The sequence below is a fragment of the Gymnogyps californianus genome, chromosome 3 (assembly GCF_018139145.2).
Source record: "Gymnogyps californianus isolate 813 chromosome 3, ASM1813914v2, whole genome shotgun sequence".
Taxonomy (NCBI): Eukaryota; Metazoa; Chordata; class Aves; order Accipitriformes; family Cathartidae; genus Gymnogyps; species Gymnogyps californianus.
In genome coordinates, this window is record NC_059473.1 from 56784830 (window position 1) to 56810366 (window position 25537).

The 25537-nt window shown below is 39.3% G+C and overlaps 1 protein-coding gene across 1 annotated transcript in view; it reads left to right on the top strand.

Annotated features, from left to right (window-relative positions):
- The window catches only part of ESR1 (estrogen receptor 1), a 112962-nt gene that overhangs the window by 4396 nt on the left and 83029 nt on the right, over positions 1–25537 (top strand).

Below are 25537 nucleotides of genomic sequence, written 5' to 3' on the forward strand. Positions count from 1 at the left end.
TGAAATTGACACTGAAATCTTTTAAACCTGCTGTTCCAATCAATATGATCACAGCTTTAATTTTTAATGCTTGCTAAAATTAAGAAAGATTACTAAATGTAGATCGATCCCTCTTCTGCTGTAATTCATAAATCCATCAGTCCGAAAAAGCAGTTACTTAACCTAATATGTATTCTTTTTTACCTTGTCTGATTAATTAGGAATCTTTCTAGCTGTTCATGTTGAGTTCTAAACAAAGAGGATTTTTCCAGATTTTAAAGTTAAAAGAATGTTACAATGAACGCAAAATTCAAAGATAATTTTTCTTTTTTTAGGTAGTAGGAGGTATTCCATAACATGAGGGGGTACTATGTAATGTAGTGGTTGGGGGTTTTTTTTGTTTGGTTGTTGGGTTTTCCCCCCCCCCCCCTCTCTCTCAAGCATCAATCTGTTCTGAGGTCCTCTCGAACAGTTCAAGTGTTCAGGCAGTTTCCTGAACACTCGGAGCATTCCTGTTTTCAGAGCTTGTACTGATATCTCTGACAATTTTACAGCAGTAGATGACTATAATGAAAGAAACAGGAAAACATGGAGTTATGCTATCTCATGGAAATGTTGTAAAGATAAACCTGTTAAATGTTCTGAGATACTCACACATTACAATTATGAGGGACTTGTACAAACCAACTTTGCTGTTTCTGCAGCTGCTCTTAGGGAATGTGCTGATGTGGATCCTGCTGCAAGTGTGCTTGCACAGTAAAGTCACCAACCCATATTGTTGAGGAGCACATGTGTTCTGTGTTTCTTTGTGCCCCTGAATAAGGCCAGGCAGCGGTGGAAAGGGGTAAAGGAGCTGTTATGCTTCCTCATAATTCTCCTTTCTGCCAAGACAGGGAGACGGATCTCATGTGCCTTCTCTGAGCTTCCTTTTCAAAGTTTTCTTCTTATTGAAGAAAACTTTCTTCACTTCTTTAGCAGATGTATTTTTTGCATAAACCACAGACTCAGGAAGTGCTCCATATACCAAGTCCTTTCCATGTGGATTTAAAACTTTTGGCTAAAAAACATGGTTGTTCAGGCAGCCCGTGTGGATGGGGTTCATCTGATTAAATGTAGACACCTAGGTCTTTACTCAGTTTTCCACTCCTTAGGCATCTGGTGCCATTTGAGAGGCTGTGAAGTCAGGTGGGTCTAGCAGATATGACACGGGACCTACTGTGTAGCTATACCTTTTTGGAGCAGGAGGTGGGTGTCAGTGAGGGTCATCACCTAGAACACCTCAAATGGTGCACAGCATGGACGACAGTATCAAACCTTCACATGGACTCCCTCTTTAGTCTGTGGAGACACAGAGAGAAAGAGGCACTGTGAACACACACACATTGTCTCTTTCTAAGGTACCTGATTAAAATAGACCAAGTGCATTAGGCTCTAAAAGTGCGAGTTTCTCTTTCTATACTATAAAAGATGGCTAAAGTGACTCATTCTGGTACAGATATCTGCTGGATGAAGGTGGATGCCTAGTGATGTCCAAAGTTACATGGAATGAATCCCACCCATACGCCTCCTGTTTCTAAAGAGTCAAAGCGGTCACCATCTGTAATCTCCTTTCAGATAGACACTGCAATATGTCTCTTGAGAGGAAGACAGGGAATTGACTCTGTGTCATTGGCCTTGATCACTCTTGCTCTGAGGCTATTGAAACAACAAACACTGCTGGCCATATCTGCTCTGATAGGGAAAGCATTAGTTGCTGGCACCAGTTCCTTCAGCAATTGCAAAGTGAACATCAAATGCCAGCATTTTTTATTAAACCAACAAGAAAGGCTAACCAGAGCTAAGGCATAGCTCCAAACAAACACAGAGGAGAAAAGTCCTGCAACTGAAGTGCATCCACTTCTTCCAACAAATTGAGATTTTGGTAATTTTGGTAATTGGATATTGTTGACAATGAAACACTGAAACTAATCATGAGCTCCCTGGTCTGTCTGCAGGGAGTTTTCTGTTATCTATTCAGGCATCAGAACTGAGATTAGAGCAGAGATGCTGTCCTTTAAATGAGAACGTTGAAGTGCTGCTTTCATTGCATTCATTATGGGGGCTGTTTGTAAAATTTGCTGTACAAAAAGAAGTCACCTCTGAGGTTGTACACTATCCCTATGTATTTGGGTGGCCTTTCCAGTGAACTGCAAAAGGTCATAATTTACCACAGCTCATTAGGAACCCTGATCAATGTGACACCGGGCAAGGCAAGGCATTTCTGCTTTTCTGCCAAGCTCAGATTCCAGTTGCTGGGAGGGTTCTTACACCATCTGGCTCAAGATATTTCTTCTTCTGGTGCAAGACTATGAACATGTGAGATACTGCTTGCCAGATTTAACTTACCGCATACTTACAGTGATACCTGTTAGAGACAAGATCATAAAACTACAGGATAATCTTCTTCCTTGACAAGATATTGATAACAATATTGGATTCAGGAGTGATCTGGGCATTTTATTTTAACCTTTTACTAGAAAAAGGAAATACGGTCCTCAGAAAACACAGAGCTTAAATGTGACTGTCCTAAACATAAATCCTATTTGATAGATATACATAATAATTGCAGCAATCTTCCCACCATTGCAGTGACAGTCTTAACTAATGACACAACAACCAGCATCTATATAAATAAGAAAAGATGCCTCCCTTTTCCTCACTGCATGGAAGCTATTAGTAAAAGTAAAAAATAACAGTAAAGGTTGAAAGTCAAAAGTAACTAAGAGGACTTCTTAAACAAGCAGTTGGTGACTAACCGTGAGCAACTGTGCATGTAACTGCTTCACGTGCAGTGGGTGGAATTTCAGTCTACAACAACTTTTCAAGAGTGCAGTCCATCCCAAATCAGACAATATGGATGGAATATGTCACATTCTGTTTCCATGTGCTGCTGTCTCACAGCGCTGCCAACTGTCAAAAGCTACCTCCCCAGGACCCAGGCAGCAGCATCTGTGCAGAGTAACTGTTGAATCCTACAGGGGAGAGCCTTCCTCTCCATTTGAGGATGACACACCAGTGAGCACCTAGGCAGCACTGGGCTGCATTTAATGCCCATGCATTTCACTTCCCGTTCATAAGTTGTGCGAGTAAGCAGTGTATTTTTCCATCTTGATCATAACATCCAAATAAGGAAACTGCTTTTAACTGATTTTCTAGGGAAAAGCTGTATTTCTCCTTTGAAGGTTTTTTCAGTGTCTCATCAGTCTGTGGTGCAAACATCCAATTCGATTGCTACTTCCAGTCTTCCCTCTCTCTTATTTTATTACTTGCTATCATGCAGAAACACTGCTTTGATCCCTGCAGCCTACTTCAGTACTGATTTGTGCTGCTAAGACATGACTATGGAAAACTTTCTAGGATGCTACAAAGGGGTGTCAAAGCAAGAAAGAAAGGGGAACAGAAATTTACTGCAACACAGGAAAAGTCTCAGCTTATGCTAAATAAAAATAGTTAGGAAGATGTTATGCAGAAAGCAGCAGCTGCAGAAGAAGACGCGGCATAAAAATTAGGCCCCAAATCTTAAATCACAAGACTGGGAAACTCATAATATGCTTTCCAGACAGCCTCCACTGCAGTTTTTACATATAGCCCTGTTAAAATTGGAATATATAATACCTACTGCTTTCTTTCTATTTCCCTTTTTAATTTTTTTCACTTTAAATGTAATTCAGGTTTGTAAGACAAGATCTATTCATTCATAAATCCATGAAAAATATTCCAGTTTTTAGAAACTTACTTTTTTTTCTTCTTCAAGTTGATCTGTAAACAGATGGACGCTTAGAAGGTGCTAACTCTAAAAATCGTCATTTAATTTTACCATTGAAGACAAGTACTATAAAATCTGATCTTTGGCAAAAATAGTATATGTAATACCTTTTTATCTGTGTTTTCAGTTTATAAAGCTAGTAAGCATTCTTAAAACATTTGTTTTGCTGAGCCATCTTGATCAAGCAGTATGTACTTATTATTCAGCAACTTCTATCAGCTGATGTCTAAAGAAAATTAATTCAAATAAGTGTTCCTTGCTTTGGTTATTAGTTACAACTTGAAGTTGACAGTAAGATCCCTGTTTCAAATTACGTATCACAGAATCCTTGTATCCAGAAAACTGTAGCAGTGGCAAAGAATACTATGGCTGACAGTGTGCGCCAAATCTAGGTATCTGTGGGGAGCTAATACGTCAAAAACCAGCTTTGTCTGTTTGCTTCCATTCTGCAGTAAAACGATACTCCTCCTTCAGCCAAATTGATAAACACAAGCAAGGAAAAATGCGTACGCTGCCAACATATGAGCCACTGTAGCACATTTATTACCTTGCAATAGTTTTGTGTGGTTTGGATTATTTAGAACTTATGGGTTGGAAAGTATTTATAGCTTTGTCTTGCCGTGCTATGAGAAATATAATCCTAATTTTCATCTACAAGGGTATCAATAAGAGATAAAGCATGCAAATCCTGGAAATGGTGGTTCATCAGAATATTAAATATCTGAGATCATTCTAATTAGGTTCATGGAGAAAGCTGCTGAGATAGAAACCCATATAAAATAACATAGCTGAAAGTTTTAATGGCAGCAATATCAGAACCAGTACAACTGTAAGAGGCACACATTAAGAGTATCTGCCAGGCATATTACAGTTTAAGGAGTCAAACATTGCTAAAGCAGGTTGCACATCGGTAAGTTAAGTTACTACTACTATTTCTCCTTGATCCAAGCAATAAAATAACCAACCAAAGTGGAAATAAATCTGATTTTGCAGAGAAATTTTTAAACACCCCAGAGCAAAACTCCACTTTATATACAGACAGTTCTAGTAACACTGCTTATTATTAAGTCTCCCTAGGTTCCTCTCTTTTTTGGTTATTTATGTTGTCCAGTTTAGGCTTATATTTTCAGTGTTAGATGATTGTCTCAGGTAACCTTTTTTTTAACATTTTGACAAAAAAGGGCTCAACTTTCTAAGTATCATGAAGGGAAAAGAAAGTTTTGCTATACTCACGCAAAAAACCACAACTTTTTCATTGGACATCCTGGACACTTTTGTATTATAGATATAGCTCTGATATTTGGTAGTGTGGGGATGCTGTCAAATCAGGGTCATTTTTGTTTGATTTTCCCCAGAAAACCTACTCAAATTTAAGCTACAAACTCTTGAGGCATCTCACTATTCACAGTGGAAACTTGTTTGCATTTGATAGCTAAATTATATGAAATTTCATGTGTCATGCATGCTCCATCCTCTCTCAGTGATTATATATAGACTTGATTGCAAAAGCATCCTTCTCTGACAAAACGTGTGAGGTTGCTTCATTGCACATCTGCATGGCTTTTGAACAGGACTTTCTCTGCAATTATGACCGTGGGCTGAGGCAAGTTACTGAGAGATGAGAATCACAGAGTAATGTAAGTTTGAAGGGGCCTCTGGAGATTATCTGGTCAACATCCTGCTCCAAGCAGGGCTAACTTCAAAGTTAGATCAGGTTGCTCAGGCCCTTATCCTGTTGAGTTCTGTAGATACCCAGGAAAGGAGACTCCACATCCACACAGGACAATCTGTTATGGTGTTGAACCACTCTCACGGTGAAAAGCTTTTTCCTAATGTATAATCACAATATTCTTTGCCCAAAGTTGTGTCAGATGTCTCTTGTCCTTTCACTGTGTGCCTCCAAGAAGAGTCTGGCTCAGTCTCCTTTAAAGTCTCCCATTATATAGTTGAGGACAGCAATAAAATCTTGCTTTAGCCTTCCCTTTGGAAGACTAAACAAATTCAGTTCTCTCAGCATCTCGTCATACGTCATTTGTTCCAGCCCCCTCCTCGTCTTTGTGGCTGTCCACTGGACTTGCTCCAGTTTGTTGAAGACTGTCTTCAGCTTGGAAGCCCCAAACTGGAAGCAGTCTTGCAAGTGCCAAGGAGAGGGGAACAAGCTCTGCTCTCAGGCTCCTGTCTGTGTTTACATTAGTACAGCCCAGGATGTGTTTGGCTTTCCTTGCTGCCATGGCACACTGCTGACTCCTGTTCAACTTGTCCACCAGCACCTGCAGGTCATTCTCTGCAGAGCTGCTTTCCAGCCCCTTCTCTATTTCTGCAGGGAGTTATTCCATCCCAGGTCCATGGCTCTGCATTTTCCAGTGTTGAACTTCATGAGATTCCTGTTGGGCCATTTCTCCAGCCTGTTGAGGTCCCTCTGATTGGCAGCTTTGCTTTGCAGCATATCCACCACTGCATGCCTTCTCCCCGCCCCCCCCCCCCCCCCCCCCCCCCCCCCCCCCCCCCCCCCAGTTTGGTATTGGTCTTGCTAGGCATGCAATTTCTCCCTTCATCCCTGTCATTAATGAAATATTCACTTAAGTATTGATTGCACAGGAATGCTACTAGTACTTTGCCAAATTTGAACTGCTGATAAAAACCTGTTGAGACTAGCAGTCCAGTCATTTTCCACCCACCTTATAGTTCGTCTGTGCAGCCCATATCTCACTACACTGGGAACGAGAAAAATGGTCTGTTTCCTGCTTTTAGTGTCCTTGTGCTTCGTCCGTGTTAGTTCTAAAGAGTTTGGCAAAAGTCACACTAGCAAAATGCAGTAAAAAACTAAGCTTATATGATGGGAAGATGGGCAAGAATTAAATGAAGGTGGTCTTGTTAAAGAACAGCATGGTGCCAGTGAAGAAATCTAGTGGGTCTGGTAAGGTAGAAACTTTGGATCTCTGGTGAGGTGCTGTAGCAAGCTGTTGTGAACTGGCAGACAGAACACAGATGAAGAATAGAGGGAGTGCTCTAGTTGGATAAAGTAGATATTGTGTAAGGACCTGGAAGAGTTTGGGGTGGACCAGAAAAGTAAAGTTAAAGGAGAAACTCCAGAAGAAGAATGAGCTGCAGATAAAGAGTGGAATTTAAAGGTACTCAGGGACTGAGACTTGGACTGGGGACAGGGGCTATAAACAGAACTGAAACAGAGCAAGTGCAGAGCATGGGGAAATAAAAAGGCTGACAGGGAGAAACAGGAAATATGGAGCTGGGCCTATATAGAGCAATCTTCCTCCCAACAGATATGTGCAACTCTTGCATTTTATTCCTGACTATTACAGATTTATCCAGAAGCTAATGGATTAGCCCAGCTGTTGATTTGTTCAATAGCCCAAGTGGCAGAGGTCAATGCTGTAGATATGAGCTTCCTGAAACACCAACTGCCACTCAGAAGGACTCAATGGGATCCTGTTTTGGATGTTGATTGTTTAATTTCTTTAAAGCCTTGGTATTTCTCATGCACATAGAGAAAATATAATAAAGTCACATCAGTAAGATTGTAACATCAGCCTTCCCAAAGCTGAAACATGTCAGAACTAAATTTGTGTGCATATATCTTTCTCTCTCTCTGCCTAATGTCCTAACATGTGAGATGAAGATACTACTGCTTTACCACACAGGACCCCTATGAATAAACATTCATTGGTGTCTGTGAAGTGCCCAACTGCTACAGTGAAGAGTGCTATTGAAAATCACATGTGGAAAATCAATAAGACTGTTTTCAGAACAGGCTTGCATAAGAAAGAAGACATGAGGCTACATATGAGCAAGGGTGAAAACATCCAAAATATTGAGTAGGTGCTCAGTCAGTGAGTATGATTTTGGAAACTAACAATGGTATTACTAAACACAGTATCTGAAATGGAACAAAAATGGTTTACAGGCTTGTTAAATGCACATACCTAGAATTTTTCTCGGAAAAAATACAGTATAAATATATTTCCACCTCAGTCCTTATATGGAATTGTATGTCCAGCTACCCTGCATTTATTTATTTCACAGGTAGATAAGGGATGACTGCGCAGAAGCGAGGACTTAATGCACCAGTTTTTCATGTTCTCTAATTTGCTTCTGACATGAACTCTGAGATATGACCCTCAGTTCATTGAATTCCTTACTTAAGATGAAGGATTTTGCTGGTTTCATTTCAGCAAAGCACTGAAGATCTTACTCTTCACATGGAGAGATGCATTTCAGTACAAAAATCAGTACATAAGCAAATATTAAATGCTGTCTGTACCCCTTTTTTTTTTCAAAAGCATTTAAGAAAAGTCCCTAGGCCAAGACTGCCTTTTCAAAAAGATCTGAAATGTCGCTGTATGGCTAGCACCAGCTTCTTTATTATTTATTAAATGGCAGCATTAGGTATTAATAGCATCAACCTGTTTTCATGTATGACCCATTTTCTGACTCATACGTGCCTTGTTTCCTCTCTCTCTAATTCACTTTATTGTCAACAAATGTGGATCTGTCTGGAAATGGCAACCAACCTGAAAGCTGCATTGCCTAAGAGACTGGCCCTGCTTCTGCACTGTCCCTCCAGGTTGTTCCAGAACTAAAACCCAGGAAAGCAGAGCAAGATGAGTTGTCTTATTACAGGGGAGATACGGTAAGAAATAAGTGAGAACAGGTCTCTAACAGCTCCACTTCATGACTTCTGACAAGACCCATGTTTAAGTCATGTAGCAGCCTAAAATGAATGGAGTTTGGAGGTGGTCTTTGTAGGGTAGACTTGATACCAGATTACTTGGGGAAAGTCTCCTTGTCCCAGAGAAATTCCTCAGGTCTGTGTCTGCCAACTACTTGGTCCTTTTCTGATGACATCAAGGGGCAAATTTTAAAAAGTAAGGACAAGGTCTGCGTCCTATGGCCAATTCTGAATCCCAGATTCAAAACCAGAGTTTTCATTGCAACTTAACCTCTCTCTGTGTGAGAGATATTCAAGATGTTTTTTGTGAGAATTGAGACTCCTTAAAAAGTGTAATGCTAGACATAAGTTAGTCCAACTAAAATATGCCAAGTAGTAGAATTAAAAAAAGAAATATGGATCTAATGGAAAGGGAGTAAAGTTTTTCAGTGCTTAATAAATCTGAAATCACTAGCTTTACTGTATGCCTCAGTCACCTCAGCATAGTCAAGGAATGGAGGTTTTATTTACTGCATGCTGTGAATCATTACGTGGGAATCACTAGAGAAATGTTTAGAACAGGTATTTCTGCAACTGGGAAATAAATGGAGTGTGCTGTCCAGGTTTTTTCTCTGTGTTAGGCTCTACACTAAAATTGTCATAGGGAACAATTAATTGAAGAGCTACTTTTTTTCCTTAGACTCCCATTTTGGTGCTATCAGCACTCTCAAGCTATTTTCTTTGCCTGTTTAATCCTTGGATGTTCTGAGGACGTGAGGTGCTATGTATCTACCATTAGACATGTGCACAGCTGCTGTATAGAAGGAACAAGTCTTGTACAAGATGATGCAGTAAAAAAATTAATTTATACTTGCAGTCAGAGGTTCTGAGATAAGTTTGAAGTTCAGTGCAGATTCAAACACACAGAAGATCAGATATTAATCCTCATATTGTTAGCTGAAGTCTAATACTGAACTGAATTAGCACCCCACTAGAGAAGAATAATTCCTATCAAATATGATTTTGCATAGATCTAATCTGTAAGCTCATTTCAACTGTGTTTTCTGACCAAATGAATTTGTCACGATGAGAGCATAGTGCATCCATAACAAAAGATTGAACTATTGTGATTCATTAATTTAGGAAGGCTGCCTTATTACATCCTTGTAGTTACTACAGAGTATTTTTGAGGGGAATTGATGGATTTTAAAAGAGAAATAAAATATTGCATTAGGAATCTTGCTGCTAAACTTGAAATTACCATTTTTTAATTTTTATTTTTTTCAAAGTGGTAATAACAATTGCTTAAGCTCTTAGGACAAAATTTGAGCCAATTCAATTTCTTGTCTGAGAATACGCCCTTTTGATTTTTGCATCTGTAAAGGGGTTTAGCTGAATTCCATCTGACAAGCTCAGAAAAATATCTCCTGTCTCCCTAAACAAAACAGAACCCAAACCATTTGTTAGAAGGTGCTGTGAATAAGAATCAAATCTAAATCAAAACCTACTTGCAGGTACCTATTCATACATTATCATTATAACTAAGAGTTGATGCCTGTTGTGTTTGGTGGATTTTTGTGGGTCTGCAGAGCTGCATCATATCAGGGGTGGGATGCTCTTTATCTCTTTTCCTATGTCTTTTTCTCATCTCCTGACTCACTAGCATGTGCAGCAGCAAGCCTTCTCTTATGCATCATGATGCAGAGTTACGTGCACTTACTTTTTCAGAGCCTGCTGCTGTGTGTACACTTGTACTGTTCAATGCCTGTGGGATGTGTGCTCCAGAGCGTGGAGCTGGAGAGGTGCTGGTGCTCTTGGGTAGGAATGCAAAGGGTTCTTCTCCCCATTTTATCAGCAAGTGAAAACAGGAATCAAGAATATGTCTCTTGTGGAAGTTCCCACTGGGATTTGTGGAGCAGTGCTGAGGCTGGAGAATGAAGACACAATTAAGACATCGTCGGTCATAATCTCTGCACTGTTGGCTTATATTTCCACTTTACGTCTTATACTTTCCAAGATAATCTGATTGAAACTGATGTTGGATTCTGGATTTGGCAACAGACTGATGTTAGAATTATTTAGCTTTGTGATCTGTAAATCTGTATAAATATGTATGTGAACTCAAGTGACTATGGTTTCAAGCTTTGATATCGAATGCTACATGCTTGAATTAAAAAATAACTATCTGAGATGCTAGATGGAGCCATATGAAGAAAGACAGTACAATTTTAAAACTGTTATTGATGTTTCAAAATATTTTTATTAAGGTTAGAACAAAATTAAAAGCAAAACAGAAGTAAATGAAAAAACAGGCCTTTGGGAAATAATTCAAATGTTGACCTATTTGTCTTACAGAATACTTTTGATATACTTCTGAATACATGGACTGTTTGAAAATCAAGCATTAATTTTAGTCATATTTATACCACAGTAAGCCTAGATGAGAGCCTCGTGTCGTGTCCTAACCCGCTGCTCATTCAGATCATTTTCTGGAAGAGTAATGTCTGAAATATAGAGTGTTGGAAACTTTTGGGACCATTTTGGTGTGAGGAAATGCAAAATCTGTTAGGTTGTTTTGAAGAAAGGTGAGTCATGGCTGCTGGCTCCTGCTCAGTCCTAGCGCCGTGAGGGGCTGAGTGGCTGTGATCGGATCCTGCCGGCCGTCCCACGGCAGAGGTGAGGAGGGATGTGCTGCAGTCAGCCGCCAGCCTCAGCTCCACTGAGCTGCTGCTTTCCTGTCGAGGCTTGGGCTGGACCATGGCGGGTTAATAGGTTTGCCATGCCAAGCTTAGTGCAACATCCACTTCCGACATTCAGCTGTATGCAACAGAGAATGTTTCGGCTAGAAATGAGTAAATAGATGGTTTTTCTGCCATAGGTAGCCATTAAAGAATATTATGCAACAAACAGAAGTTGAAACCTGGGTGGTTTTCTTTTCCTTTCATTTATAAGAAGCGTGCATATCTGGAAAGGAAAAAAAAAGCAAGGTTCCTTGTGTCTAGTACACCGGTACTATGTGTCCCATGTGAACAGGTAACAATATGTTTTTAAATTTCATGACAAAAGTGCAGCTGCTGTGTCCATAATACTGTACATTTAATTCTGCGTGAATTTGTCTATCTAATAGACTTTTTCCTTCCTTTGTAATTTATAGGGCAGGGAGCAATTACTGTCTACCAACAATAAAAAGTGAGAAGATTAATGAGGTGCTATATTGTGGCACCTCTGAAGCATTTGAGCTTATTCTTTGTTGCTGTGAGGAATAAGAAATGACACAAATAGATGACATGGATTTGCCAAAATAAAATGCAACTTCTTAATGTCTTGAAACAAAATTATCACCAGAACAAAAGGCAAGTGCATGGACCTCACAGACCTAATTTCTCACACATTGCTGCATAAGTTACTCCAAAAATATGTCAACAAGCAGTTTGCAAACACATATTATGTGCAGTTGGCTACATGACTGTATTTCCTACCTTTCCTGAGCCATGTTCTCTTTGCTTACTATTGACTGCATAGTCAGCACATGCAAATTTATCTGTGGACATCATCTGAATGAATAATTTAGCTACTTTGGGATAATTTAGATAATGTAGATATGTAAAACTTATTACTTACTATTTGGTTAGTACTGACAATTGAGACACCTGCACATGAAGAAAGACAGAAAGATCTGCAGTCTACAAGCAGGGAAGAGAAGATACAGAGGAACGAGGAAAAGTACACAGTCCAGTTTTTCAATCTGCTATTTTAATACTTTATACTGTTGTAATGTAACCATTAGCCTGATCAACCGAAAGCTGCCACTGAAAGAGTTTTTCCCCTGTCACATTTCTGGTCACGCTTCCTGTGGCTGCATTAGTAAGCCAATTAGTAAGACCACACAGTTGGGATCCTTCCTTCTTCACCCTGCATTTGCTGGCCTCCTCCCTTGCCTCAAGTCTTGTGACTGTGTGTTAAACAGCATTAATTTGCTACTCTGGGCCTAAGTGTCCATGGCCAGAAATGAAGGGAGAGCAAGACTGCCCAGTCTGGCAGCAGTTTGCAGTTACTACTTCTTGGACATAAAAAAAATGACAGCCTTTGTAGCCTTTAACACTAAATTTTCAGAATTGATGTCTAGGGGTTACTTAGAGAGGTGCTGAACACTTATGGCTCTCCTTGAAGGGAAGGAGAGATGTAGGATCTAAGAAATTTAAAATCAGTTTGAAAATCAGTTTGGCAGAGGTGTCTCAAATTGTATCCTTTATATAACAATCTGTTCAAGTTCTATTTCTTATTAATTTTCTTTTCTATTTCTTACACTTTCAACCATATTTTTAGCATATGAAATTTTCCTTTTCTGGAGATCCTCTACGACAAATGTAATAGATAAGTTATATTTTATTTCACTGTGTGTCAACAGGGCCTGGCATTATGAAGCTAGCACACACCTAACAACTAGGCTACATGGCATTGCCAGACTTCACTGCTCTGTTTCAAACTCTAACATGTTTATCACATGGTTTACTGTTCATTAATATTCAAAGAATGAACTGGCATGCAAAGTTGAATTCAGCACTTTCCAGAGGACAAGTATGAGTCAAGTACCTCAGCTGGAGCAACGTTTCCCCACAAACCAGCCAGACTTTGTGAGGCATCATGTTTCTGTGCATCCATCTTGCCACCATTTTGACTGAAAGAACAAATTAAAGCATGCTACTTCGAGGTCTTTTAGCAGCCCAACTCTGCAGGTGAAATGCAGCCCTTCTTGTCTGCAATGACTGGTCGGTATAATGTGTTTTCAGACCAGCTATTTGTTTGCCTTCTGTCATGCTTTTGTCAACTGTCCTTTGATCGGTAACACTCAGCCATGTGCTTTTGTCCCATCTGTTACACTTGTTATGCTTTCAAGCATATAACTTTCAAGTCATATTTGAATTTCTGGGATGCATATTCCTTGCACATGGGCATCAGCTAGGACTGGTGCCTCTGTCTTTTCAGCTGTCAATCAAGTGTTGCACCACAACATGCCATGTCCCAGTCTTGGACTGGCTTTTGTCTGCTGCTGATACTGCAGGCTAGCCGTGGCCTGCAAAGAAGTTAATCTGCTCGTATCACTGGGATTGTATGGGTCCCATGTACTAATAGTTTGGTTCGATGAAACTGGCTTAAGCACAAATGGGTCTGTATGTTTCGGAACTCTTTTTTTCTTTCACTGGGCCCTAGACTGTGCACTGTTAGTCCAAGGACTGCAGAGGCTCTGTTCCTAGGGTTTACTGTTTTGGTGCAAGAGCAAGGAGCTGCGGATAAACCACATGTTCTGGGGCAAGTACACAAGCATTTTTACATGCAGGTGTCAGATCTTCCCAAGTGCCTAGTTTCTTCCCTGCTGCCCATATCGTGTCTTTGGGCTTGGCACCTCTGCCTAGTCTTTTTCCTGTGTTCTTGCTAGCAACTGGCATAGAGTGGCTTGTAGATGGCCTGGGTGGTAAACGCTTTGGCAAAAGATTTTTGTCTCGTCTCTGTGCTTTGTATCAGTTGGTTCAAGAGGTCTGCATGCACTTTGATGAACTTTAAAAGACTACTTTAAGTAGTCTTTTATTTTGCCAGGGTTTATTGTCCTGTGGCCTAGAGCCCTCTGATTTCTTTGTTGGGACTATATGTGGCTGTAGCAGTGTTATGTTTCAAAAGTACATTTTCAAATGCAGCATACCCCTTAAAGTTACATTTTCAAGTTTAAAATGTCATTTTAAAGAAAAACAGCCATTTGAAATGATAGATTGGTTTAGATTGGAATTTTTGAAACAATCTAAATTGTAATGTTGTGTTATACAATCTGCATTCCTATTTAACATATTTTTTGAGGTTAGTGTAAAGGAGAACATTTATATCTTTCAAGCATTTTTCTTTAAAAATGTTTTGTTTAATGTTGGTCATTGAAAGATTTTCCTAGGAATTTAATGAAGCTTTGGGCAATTGGTTAAACTGCAGTCTTAATGTGTGCATCTGAAATATTTGGAAAGAGGGCTTGCCCAAGAACAAAAGGAACACGAGCCTGTAAAAGTCCTATAAAGACATGGTGAAGGAAGATTTATGACTGATTCATGTGTTTTTGCTGGCATTTACCTTTGAAATAGTCTGGAGGTAAGTGTAAGAATCTGACAGCACTTCCTGAAATACCATTTTCCAACCTATTGAGTGCATTTAACCTTTTCCTTTCAGATGATAAGATTGTGCTAGTTTATCTGAATGTTAGAAAAGAAAAAAAAAATAGCCTAGTGACTGAGTAATTCTGAAGAAAGTTTGCTAGGAACAGTGAAACCTGGAGAAAAGGCTGCTTTTGGATGTATTATATTCTTATATGAAAGGCTGAACTTCAGCTTTTTCACAAAAGCCATATTTTTGTTCTAAGACTCATATAAGAGATGCAGTGGTACAACTTTTCAGCTTGGTCTCTGAGGTTTAGCATAACTTTAACAGAGACACAGGTGACTAGATATTTCTGAAAGTGTGAAAGCTGTAGAGGATATACACCAGAGATTGTCAGCTGAAGCTGGCCTTTTTTTTTTTTCAAGCTTCCAGCTTTTCAAACATATTTTATTCTTCAGATTGTTCACACTAAAGTGAGATGTCCTGTGTCCACGCTTCCAGAGTGTTTGCCTGCTGGGCCCTCCACTTTGACACACTTGTGGGCACAGCTGATTGCCACAGTCAGGCCCCTGTTGCTTCTGTCCCCAGAGCCACAGAGCCACACATAACTCCGTATTGCTGCTGGAAAATCATATCTATGCAGGGCCCGGAGGCACTTTGTCTGTCGGTAGCTTTTTCATCAAATTTGGCAAGCTTTTAGACAGTAGATTAAGGTTTTTCCTCAGATTATATAAATCCATACACCAGTCTGTGGGATTGCCTAACTGAATGAGAGAGATGGTGCCCAGGCAAAACTGTGCCTGTCAGGAGGTAAAAAAGGGCAGAGAAACCCTGACCGAGTTGGCTAGTCATTTTTTTGGATCCTGAAGAATTGGATTAAAATATTTATTTCACTGGTGGTGTTCCTTAAAGAGTAGGAGGATCATCCAGTGATCAGGGACTCAAAAGATACACTGAAAAAATACTTTACAGAGATTTTACTCCAAAGATAAAATAGTACCATTAATTTTTAAATAAGCAAATGGTATCTGTCAGTTTCTAAAAGCAGCAGAGATCTGTACATGGACCACTTGAAATGTAAGTATGTAAGAAAATGTTTTTCTAGTGCTGCTTACCACAACAGAATCTGAAACACTAAATATTTCTCAAATTCACTAACAGTCAGTGCAGTGCCCAGCCTTTGGGAAGGAGAAATGTAATGCACAAGTACAATAACTGGGGAATTACTAAGTAGGGAAAAGGACTGCAGAATAAAAAATAATCTAAGCGGTAGAGAAGATCATAAGCTAAATACAAGTCAACAGAGTAATCTTTTGCAGAAAAGGCAAATTTTATTCTGCGAACAGAAAAACAGATGAACAGGTTAATATGCTGTTTTAGGAGAGACTGGCAAGGCCTCTTTCAGAGTTTTATGCCCACTAAGGGGCAAGCAAAGTCCTTATGCGAGCACCAAAAGGATGGGAGAATTAGAGAGGAGTCTCTGGAAGGAAGGCCGGAGGCTGAGAGGTGGCGTAGCAGGAACCTTACAAAGGGAAAATGTGTACTAAGAGGGCATCTGCTGAATTGTTCTCTGGGCTAGCTGGAAATAGCTGAGGACAAATGACCTTAATTTCCAGCAGAGAGGACTTAGGCTGGACATTAAGTAGTAAAGCAGCAAACAGTCCACAGAGAGGCTTAATCATTGGAAATTTTGTAAGGGCAAGTTAAAACAAGTTCCCATGGGGCAGGTCTAGATATGTAGTCTTTTAAGCAATACTCTGTCCCTGCTTTACTGAATGCTAGCATATAGTGATTGCAGAGTATGTAATTTCTGTAGGTCTGTTTGTGTCACTTTCACATCGAGACTGCAGGGCAGTTTGACTACTGGTGGAGTTAGCAGCAACTTCTGCTCCTGCTTAATACTGCAGAGTTGTACCTATGGATGTGTCTGTAGATTCTTTTTGCTTTTTATATACATTTATTTCTTTGTAAATATGTATTGCATGAAAATAAATGTTTTGGTGTTTGAATATCTTTCTATCAAACTTTTTAAAATTGGGATTTCTGCAAAGTGAATATCCCACAGAAAATATTTTTTCCTTGAAAATTAAAAAAGAGGAATTTTCTTGTCTGAACTTTTTATTTGCAAAAACTAGATTTCTGTGCTGCTTTCAATAGTCTTCAAAATATTAATAAGAGGACAATGTTTTTTCTTATTTCGGAAGTGAAATTCTGGCAAGAAATATTATGGCATTTGTCACATATTATGGCTTGCATGGCATCTCTCAATTGGTTCTTCAAAGATGTGTTTCTGGCCCCCATTTTATCCCATGGGCAAAGTGTCCGGGCACACAGAGCCTCAGGGCTCCGGTGGGAGTGATTACTGTGATGAAGGCTTGCCTTGTAAGAGGTGTAGTCCCAGTCCAGAGGAGAAAAGACAGAAGTACAAATCATATAAGGCAAGGTCCTATATATAAATGAAATTTCATAGCTTTAAAGGTATTATAAAGAAATATTTGTGTTGTTGGTTTTTTTTTTTTACTTTAAATTTTTAAATTCTCTTTAGACTGACTTGAAACATCGTAGTTTTTCTTGTTGATAGTTCATAACACTTATAATGAACTGTTCATCACAGAATTTCAGAAATTTTAAGTTCAGCCTTGGTAAAAAATATATAATTTTGTCCTTTTATGAATAATGAATTATATGTGGTCAACAAATGACAATACTAAGGTCCCTCAATCCTTCTTTAGTTACAAATCTCAGTATGTGCTTCTGGAACTGGTGGGGCAGGTCAAAGGAAAGTAGGATTGTATATTAAGATTAACAGGAGCTAAGTAATCATGGCAGACTGGGTTACAAGGGTAGATAGAGAGGCAGAAGAGTGGAACCTTTCTGCCCAGGACACGAAGAAAATAAGTAGTGATGGAAGGAGAAGGAGAGCTTTGGATGAGGTGCCTGCGGGGAGTATGGGCATGGGAGAAGTAGCCAGGCAGAGTCAGGCCAGGCACCGGAGGAGAGGAGTTTGTCCTTTCTGGACACGGAGATGGAGACTGGAAGGAAAAGCCCAAAGGTGGAGGTAACTGTAAGAATGGGACAAGAGGAGCTGGGTGGGTCAAGCGAGAGCACTTGACAAAGAACAGCTGTGGGAGGACAGAGCAGACATTCCCACTGACAGCAGTGGCAGCAGCCTCTGTGTATTTACTAGCTTTTACTTCTTCTAAACTAGAGTAAAATAAAGGACAGGTAGTGTCACTGTTTACAGCTCTTAGCAGGTATCACTGACACCCTTCCTCCGCTGCTTGGGAATGAGTGATCTCCTGCCATCACCTGCTGCATTAAGGCAAGTGAGAGGTGCACCAACATGTCCCAGCCCTGCTGACTGTGACTATAAATATGAGGCAGAAGGATAACATTTTTGTTTTTCTAGATGTCCCCTTTAGAAGGCGAGAAGCTACACACAGGAAAAACGTTATTTGCAAAATTGTATTTTTAATAAACCCAAATTAAGGTGAACTGTGCAAATATTATTTGGTCCCTTTGTGCCTTTGTGATTATTATTATGATAATTATTTTCATAATTATAAGGTAATCATAAGTGGAATGCTGTTTCAATATATGAAAAGGATCAACTCTGGAACGTGTCATGCTCATATAGTGAAATATGTCACTGTTTGTAAATTCTCTACTAATTTCTCACAAAGACTGGTAACTAAAAAAAGGAATGAGGCAAAAATTTCAAGAAGTATTATGTGAAGGCAGCTGATCGCTGGCCTGAAGAACTAAATTCTCTGTCTAGTTCTGCCACAAATGCTTCTGTGAAGTTCAGAAATCATTTAAATGAAACTCCTCACAAATATTCTCATGTTGTATTGTAATTTTCTTTGTGTTGAATGGAAGTCCTGCAGTCTGATTTATGTAAGTGTTGAACATTTACCCTTGTAATTGCAGACAAGGGAAGTAGCACTCTGAACATTCAAAATGCTATTTAATGGTGCGTACTTAAAAAACTCAGGTTGCACGTAACTCAGTATACACTTTCAACCTTAATCTCTCTCAACCTCATTTTTTAACCTTTCAACTCACATGAGTATTGGAAAAATACATTCATTAGCACCTGTCAACTGCTAAAATGCTATAGTGGCATGGAAATACTGGAAGGAAATTAATTCTGATGTTATAGCTGAATTCGAATAGTGTGCTGATAGTAAGGCACCAGACACTGAACAGTCAGGAAAAAAAACTCCAAAGACAAAATAGCTGCTCATTTAATAAAGTCTCTTTATTCTCTGCACTGATGAGCTGTTGCCCTGTGAACAGTATGGTCACATAATTAAAGATAACATACATATGCACAGGAGGGATCAATGAAGGTTTCAGTTGCATTTGCAAGGTGCAGTTCAGCCATGTGTTATATTTAAAATCTTAATATTCTTTTAGTGTATATTCATATAAAGCTTGTGTGTGGGTGTTTCTGCATTCACCTTATGTACAGAAAGAAATTATTAACCTTCTGTGCATAAGAAAAAAAACGAGAAAATTGCCATTGCTTCAGAAATGTTTGAATTCTGGGCTACTCCATAAGGTACAGCTACAACACCACTCTTCACTTAAGACTAATGAAAATAACCCTGTAAGTGAGTTGTAGTTTAGATTCCAACAGCACTGAGAAATAGAATGAAACAGAACCAATTTCTCAGTATTTATTCCAAAGATTTTTTTGTATGAATTTAAATTTCAGACCCATTGAACAGACAAATAGATTGAGCTTTTTCCTCTTTTAAACCCATCCCCCACCCCCCTGCCATCCCCAAGAAAAGCTTCCACATTTTTCAGAAAGTTGGGCAAACTTCTATGTTGTCAAGGGGATCAGCTGCAAAATGATTAGCTCACATTTGTAAACCATGGACAACCGATCCCAGGAGTGAAAGTATGGGAGAGGGAAATATTGAAAACATCCAAATTCAGGTATTAAGCATGTGAACGAGGAGTCTGGGCTCCCTTCCCTTCCCATCAATAGAACTTCCAGGAAATGTGGCTGGAGGTGCCATGGACCGCACAGTGACTGTGCCTAGACGCACCTCTTTAGACTGTAATCCAGTCTGCAAATATTACTGACAGATCTGAGAAAAAAATTAAATTTGTCAAAAATGAAGTTTTAAGGGACTGAAAAGTTACACAAATTTATACTGACTTTAGCAGATAGCTTTAGAGGAGATTTTTCACACATGGTATGGTTTAATTTTGGCATATCCAAATGTAGTATTTCAATCACTCATTTGAAAATTAACCGGAGTTAAGGATGAAGGAAGATGATAAAATTAATGCCAAAGGAAATGTCTGATTTCATGTTGAATAAGAAGTTTGGACGACCTAAGAAGATCTGCTTTTGTTTTCATGTTGACAGAACCTGTCCTCAACACTACCATTTCTTGGTCAATACTGAGCTATTTTTCCTAAGTTATTTTACTTTAGTAACCAAATAAAATTGTATTTTATTCTAGTTCTAAAGAAAACATTCCAGTGTCTTCTGACTGTAAAATACATTTTCTGATACATTGTGAAATACTGTCAATATTTGAAGATTATTTTATTATTCAACTTTCATGTAATTTCATTTCTTTTCATTTTTTTTCTTAAATTTCTCTCCGGTCAGTTATCTTTTTTTCCTTTTTCCTGCACTGAGGCCTGTCCTGTTTTCAGTTGATTTCCTTGCCACTTTTTTTCTTGTTTGGCCTTCACATATATCTTCTGTTATTTTTAAAGTAGTTCCTTATATTGTCTCTCCTCATTTCTTTATGTCAATTATTTCTTCACCTCATCCATTCATTACACTAGCTTAGGGTCTTCTACACAGGTAGCCCTGTTTAGGTGTCCCTGTACTCACCTGAAGGAGAAGAGGAGATACAAGCCAAATCCATGAAACGAATGAGATGAAGCGACCAGAGGAGCATTTCTCCAGCATGAAGGTCTCCTCCCGCATTGTTGTCACAAGTGGCAAGGGAGCTGCTGTGCAGCTCTGCTCTGGTGGCCTTCCTGGTTGCACTCTTTATTTCCCCGGGTGGAAAGACTTGTGAAGACACAGGGAGCTGTGCAAGGCTGTGGGACAGGGAAGAGAAGGGGCTGGCCATGCAGTCCATATAGAAATCTGAATTACAGGCAGCTTCTTCTCATCCTACAGCTTATTTTCACCCAGGAGTGTCAAACTTTCACAACTATGTTTATCTGATAGAGAAATTGTAGATGAACTTAAATGCCACATTTAGTGAGGTAGGCACTAAGCTGGAAGGGACATCGTCATTGTCTAAGAGAAATGCTTATTACTCTCATTTTTGATGCTGCAGCCAGAGACATTAATTTGCTGATGATCAGGGAATAAACTGAGGATAGTGGGGCAAGAAAGGCCTGCATCTATATTAGTTACCTAAACAAGGCCAGGGCATGGGTGCAAACACCAGCACGATGGCTCTCACTGCTTATTAGCTTCACACTCCCAGGCACGGTTTGGCCTGGCTGAGTAATCCTCTCCCAGGGCATGGTTCAGGCAGGAGCTATGCAGGGGTCCTTCTCCCTTGGTAGCATAGATGAAACCATCCTGTTTTGGGGAGGAAGAGAGTTTAGCTGTGTGAGTGAAACATGCTCAGAGCCATGGATCAGGAATCACTCACAATCAGGCCCCAGGGTGAGCCCCAGCTTATCTTCATCACCGGTGGAGGATCAGCCAAGGAGTGATGCTGGCTTCTGGTCCCGTTGCTGGAACCCACCCTCATTCCTGTAGCCCATCTTGTGCCAACGCTGGCTTGGATGGGTCCTCCCGAGGACCCACCTAGGCTAAAATACCCTGTGATTCTGTCCATTTGATGTACAACTCGATGTAAGACTTTCTCTCTCCGTCGTCAAGTTGTATTTAGCTTAATTACAACCCTAGGCATTTTGGGATATTTGTTTTAAGCCAACATTTTCATTTGGATGGCATATGATTTTTTTTCAGATTCACTGGACCTACTTTCCGAGAGTACAGTTTTGAGGCGCTTAACATACCTGACAATTTTCTGTTTATTTGTATACTTAGACATTCGTATTGCAGTACCTCTCCTTGAGATGTCTTTTAAGTATTTTCAAGCACTTAATTCAGTTCAGATAATCTTTCATAAATATTTTGCCCCATATGAAAATTCACATTCTAACAGCAGGTTAATTAATTTCATATTGAATTGTAGAATGGTATTATAATATAAGTCCAATGTGTGGAAAAGCATTCCTGCTAGACCTTGACCGCATTTGAAACGGCCATTGGTTTTGAGGCTTTTTACACTGGGAACTTCCATCCATTCTGGTAAGAAAGATTTAGCAGCTGCAGATTAAAGTTTCTTGTATGAAAGTAAATTCAGAAAACTAGAACTTCTCAAGGTGTCTCCTTTAACTGCTTAAGTAACTTTTCCCTTAAGCCCTCCTACCTATGAAATCTCTTTATTTCAGATAAAGCTGAGGTTGTGAACAAATTGGGCCTTACCTCGCTGTTGGGTGGATTGTGTACTGTCGGTTATCCTAAATTCATCCTGCCTGCCAGTCAGATTACCATGATGTAAAAATTGAGTTTACATTACAAAACTGTAATTCCCTCACGTACACATTCTTTTTACCTTACAGTCAACATGGGGTTAATAATCTCTTAGCTGATTCAGAGTTGCAGGTGATGAGTGAATGTTTAAAGCAGAGGTGTCTTGTTTGCTAACACATTTATTGAGGAGCAGACTCAGCACGACAAAGGTGGAAAAACATGAAAGTGAGTGTGGAAGATAAGTTTGTCCTGCTCTATAGGTTCCAAAACACTTTCCATTTTATGTCTGCTTTGTTATTACATTTGGAAACAAGCAGTAAATTCTGAGGTTTTTTTGCTTTCTAATCTGTTCTGTTTTGGTGGGGACCTTGGAGGAAGGGCTTTATCTCGGGTTTTCTTTCTTTTTGGTTTGTGTTTCTCTTTGGTAAACATAGTTGACAAGAACTTTGGGTCTTTTTTTTGTTATTGTTTGCATAGATTACAAAGGAAATTGTTGAAAAGGTTCTGCTATTGTATTTTGGGAATGATGATCTTGCCAAAGTTATTTAAGTTGGGTTAGGTTGTTGCACTATGTTCTGCAGAAGGCTGACCCTTGAAACCTAACCGAAAACTGGATGAAGAGCAGACTGTTATTTTTTGTCAGGACACAGCATCAGTGGTCTGTGATGTGCACTAACTAGCAGCTGATTTCTGGGTGAAATTTGAGATGTTATTTTGTTTTAGCAAGCTCTGTGTTATTGGGGTGCTCTTTTCCCAAAAAGATTTCCTCCTCACCTCCTCTAATAAGCACTAGAGTTTATTTATTACCAGCTTTCATTTCCATTGTATAAATGGAAAGAGGTGGCAGGATGTTATTTCTGGGGAGGATGGGGCTAGGGGTATTTTAGTGTGCTTCCCACTGTGGTTCACAAGAGCCTGAACGTGATGACTCTGCAAGGCCAGTTTGCAAAACCTTGCTCAAGTGGTGCTCGAGCGGCACTGATTTTGGGGGTGGGAAGCCAGCAAGGCCATCTTTAGATTCATTTTGCTTTGTGAAGGTCTGCGTTAACACATTTATAGTGCTCTTACAATGTGACAAGTTTCTGTGCAGGAAGGCAATGAAGGTCTGAGTCAAATATGAAATGCATGGGCATTATGGGCAGGTGTGAGCAGTGGCGTTGCTCCCCTGTCTGTCTGTGATCCCTTGTACCATGGATCCTGTGTGCGCTTGCAGGGAGCAAGCCGTCTCATTGCTTCTGCCTGCAGCCCCCTTCTGAAAAAGTGGCCTGGTTGTGTGACTGGGGATGGACAGAACCTGTGGGACAGACTCCCTGCAAGCAGCGTGGCAAAATATGTCTGCTTTACTGCATCTTCCTTGTTAGTGTTTATGCATCTTATTTTCTTTGGAGTGTACATTTTTCATGAGATTTCTTATCTGTTCTAGATAGAAAAAGCTTTTTTTTGTTTTTTTGTTTCAGACTATTTTTCAGTCATTTTTTATTATTCTTAAATATAATTTTAATAAAAATGTGTTTGTGAACCTAGTCTTGATCTGAGTGAAGATAAATATTTTGAAAAGATGAAAATTTAAATTATCTGGACTGAGTGATGACTGATACTTTTTGGTATTTCTTTACTCTATTTTGGTTTTACCTATTAGTTGAAGTATTTTCTTTTGTATCCAACTAGGAAACTAGGATTGCTTTAGTAAGCGCGTGTGTGTGTGTGTGGTGTTGGAAAATTGTTACATACCTGCAAAAATATGTAATTGTTTTGGAACTTGAAAGTTTTTTCCTTTTACTGTTTTTTAAAGTGCTTTTTTTAAAAAGATAACTTAAAAGTTAGACTTTATAAATTGTAATTTATTTGTACTTATTGATATGAAAATAATTTTGGGAACCTTATCTTGTATAACATGCATATCTGTAACAGTTTTGAAAAAAAGATCAAAAATTATGATTATCTATCAGGTGATCATGTATACCTAACAGACTAGTCTATTGCTGTTAAGATTATATTGACAGTTATTTGCTTGCTTGCTGCTTTACTTCAAATATTTAAAACATTTTTGTAGTTATATACACCTAAAATTATATTTTTTAAAAAAGCCACATCGTGGTTAATTTAAAGTTATACTGAGAGGATGGATTAGGTGATCTAGCTGCAGGCAGGGGAGAATGGGGTGGAGAAGATAAGAAACAGCAGCTTTGATCAGTGCTCGGTAGAAAAAGAAGAAGTCAATTAAATGAGGCACTGGGATAAAGAAAATTCAAAGGAAGATTCAGGACCTGGACAAGAATAAAAAAACTACCTAGATTTGGTGGGCTGGAAAAGGTAGTTACATGAACAATGTATGTGTTGTGTCCATAACGATTTATTAATGGTATTGTTTTCACCTTTTCACATTTTAACATCTAAAATATGCAAGGATTTTTTTTTTTTGCTGCCTAGTTTGTTAAACTCATGTTGTCAGAATTGTGACATTCTCCAGTTTTCCCTTCTCACTAAAAAGCCAGAGTTGTGCCATGTCAGCACTTCACCATTTGCAGTTTCTTCTGTCTTGCACAAGTCCCAAGGAAAGAAAAATTATTTAAGTAAGTGTTCAAAATTAGCTGGTATATAAGGCTTGGTAAAGAACTTCAGGTTTAAAAAATGCAGTTTTCCTGAATTATGCCAGTAGCAGTTTCTGCTATCTAACATAGTGAAGCCTCATGTTTCTCTAATAACTGATATTTATTCAAAACAGTTCAATGAAAATATATTGTATTCAGGGACAGAAATTATATATAAAAAGTATTGAGGGGATGGCTGGCAGCACGTGTGAGATCATCCAGGTGGCTTTGGCTGGTAGAAAGCCTTAGGGCGTTGAGATGGACTGCAGTAGGAGATGTCAGGGAACTTTGTCTAGATGAAAGAGGATAGCTGAGCATATGTAGAGTAATCAGAAAGCTGCTGGGGAGTATTGGTTTGGAGCAAGAAGGTGCCGTTGGTGCCAGATGCCTCGGTTCATCAAAACAAAGGAGGTTTTGCTGAGCTAAAGAAGGCAATAAGGCAAAATTAGGTATGTAGGAAGAAATCTGAAAGAGAGATCCCCCAGTCTCCTAGGCTCAAACCCAGGATATGTTTGTTTGAGAAAAAGTTGGGACTCTGGGGAGATAAGAGCCACCTATTTACTAACCAGCAATTAAAACATGCATGGTAAGTGGATAATTACTGCAAACAGTAGGATTCTTCATGCTTTAGCTTGTCTGATGCTGTCACACCCAATTGTATTTGTCTCCTGGGCAATTTGTAGTGCAGACTCTTACTGGAAAGCATGTTTTGCAAGAGCTGTTTGCCTTCCAGGAGCAATCCCAGAGTTCATTGCTGGTTCCCTTGGTAATTTCACATCCTCTCATCTTTTTGAATATTGTTTACCACGCCTGCAGCAGCT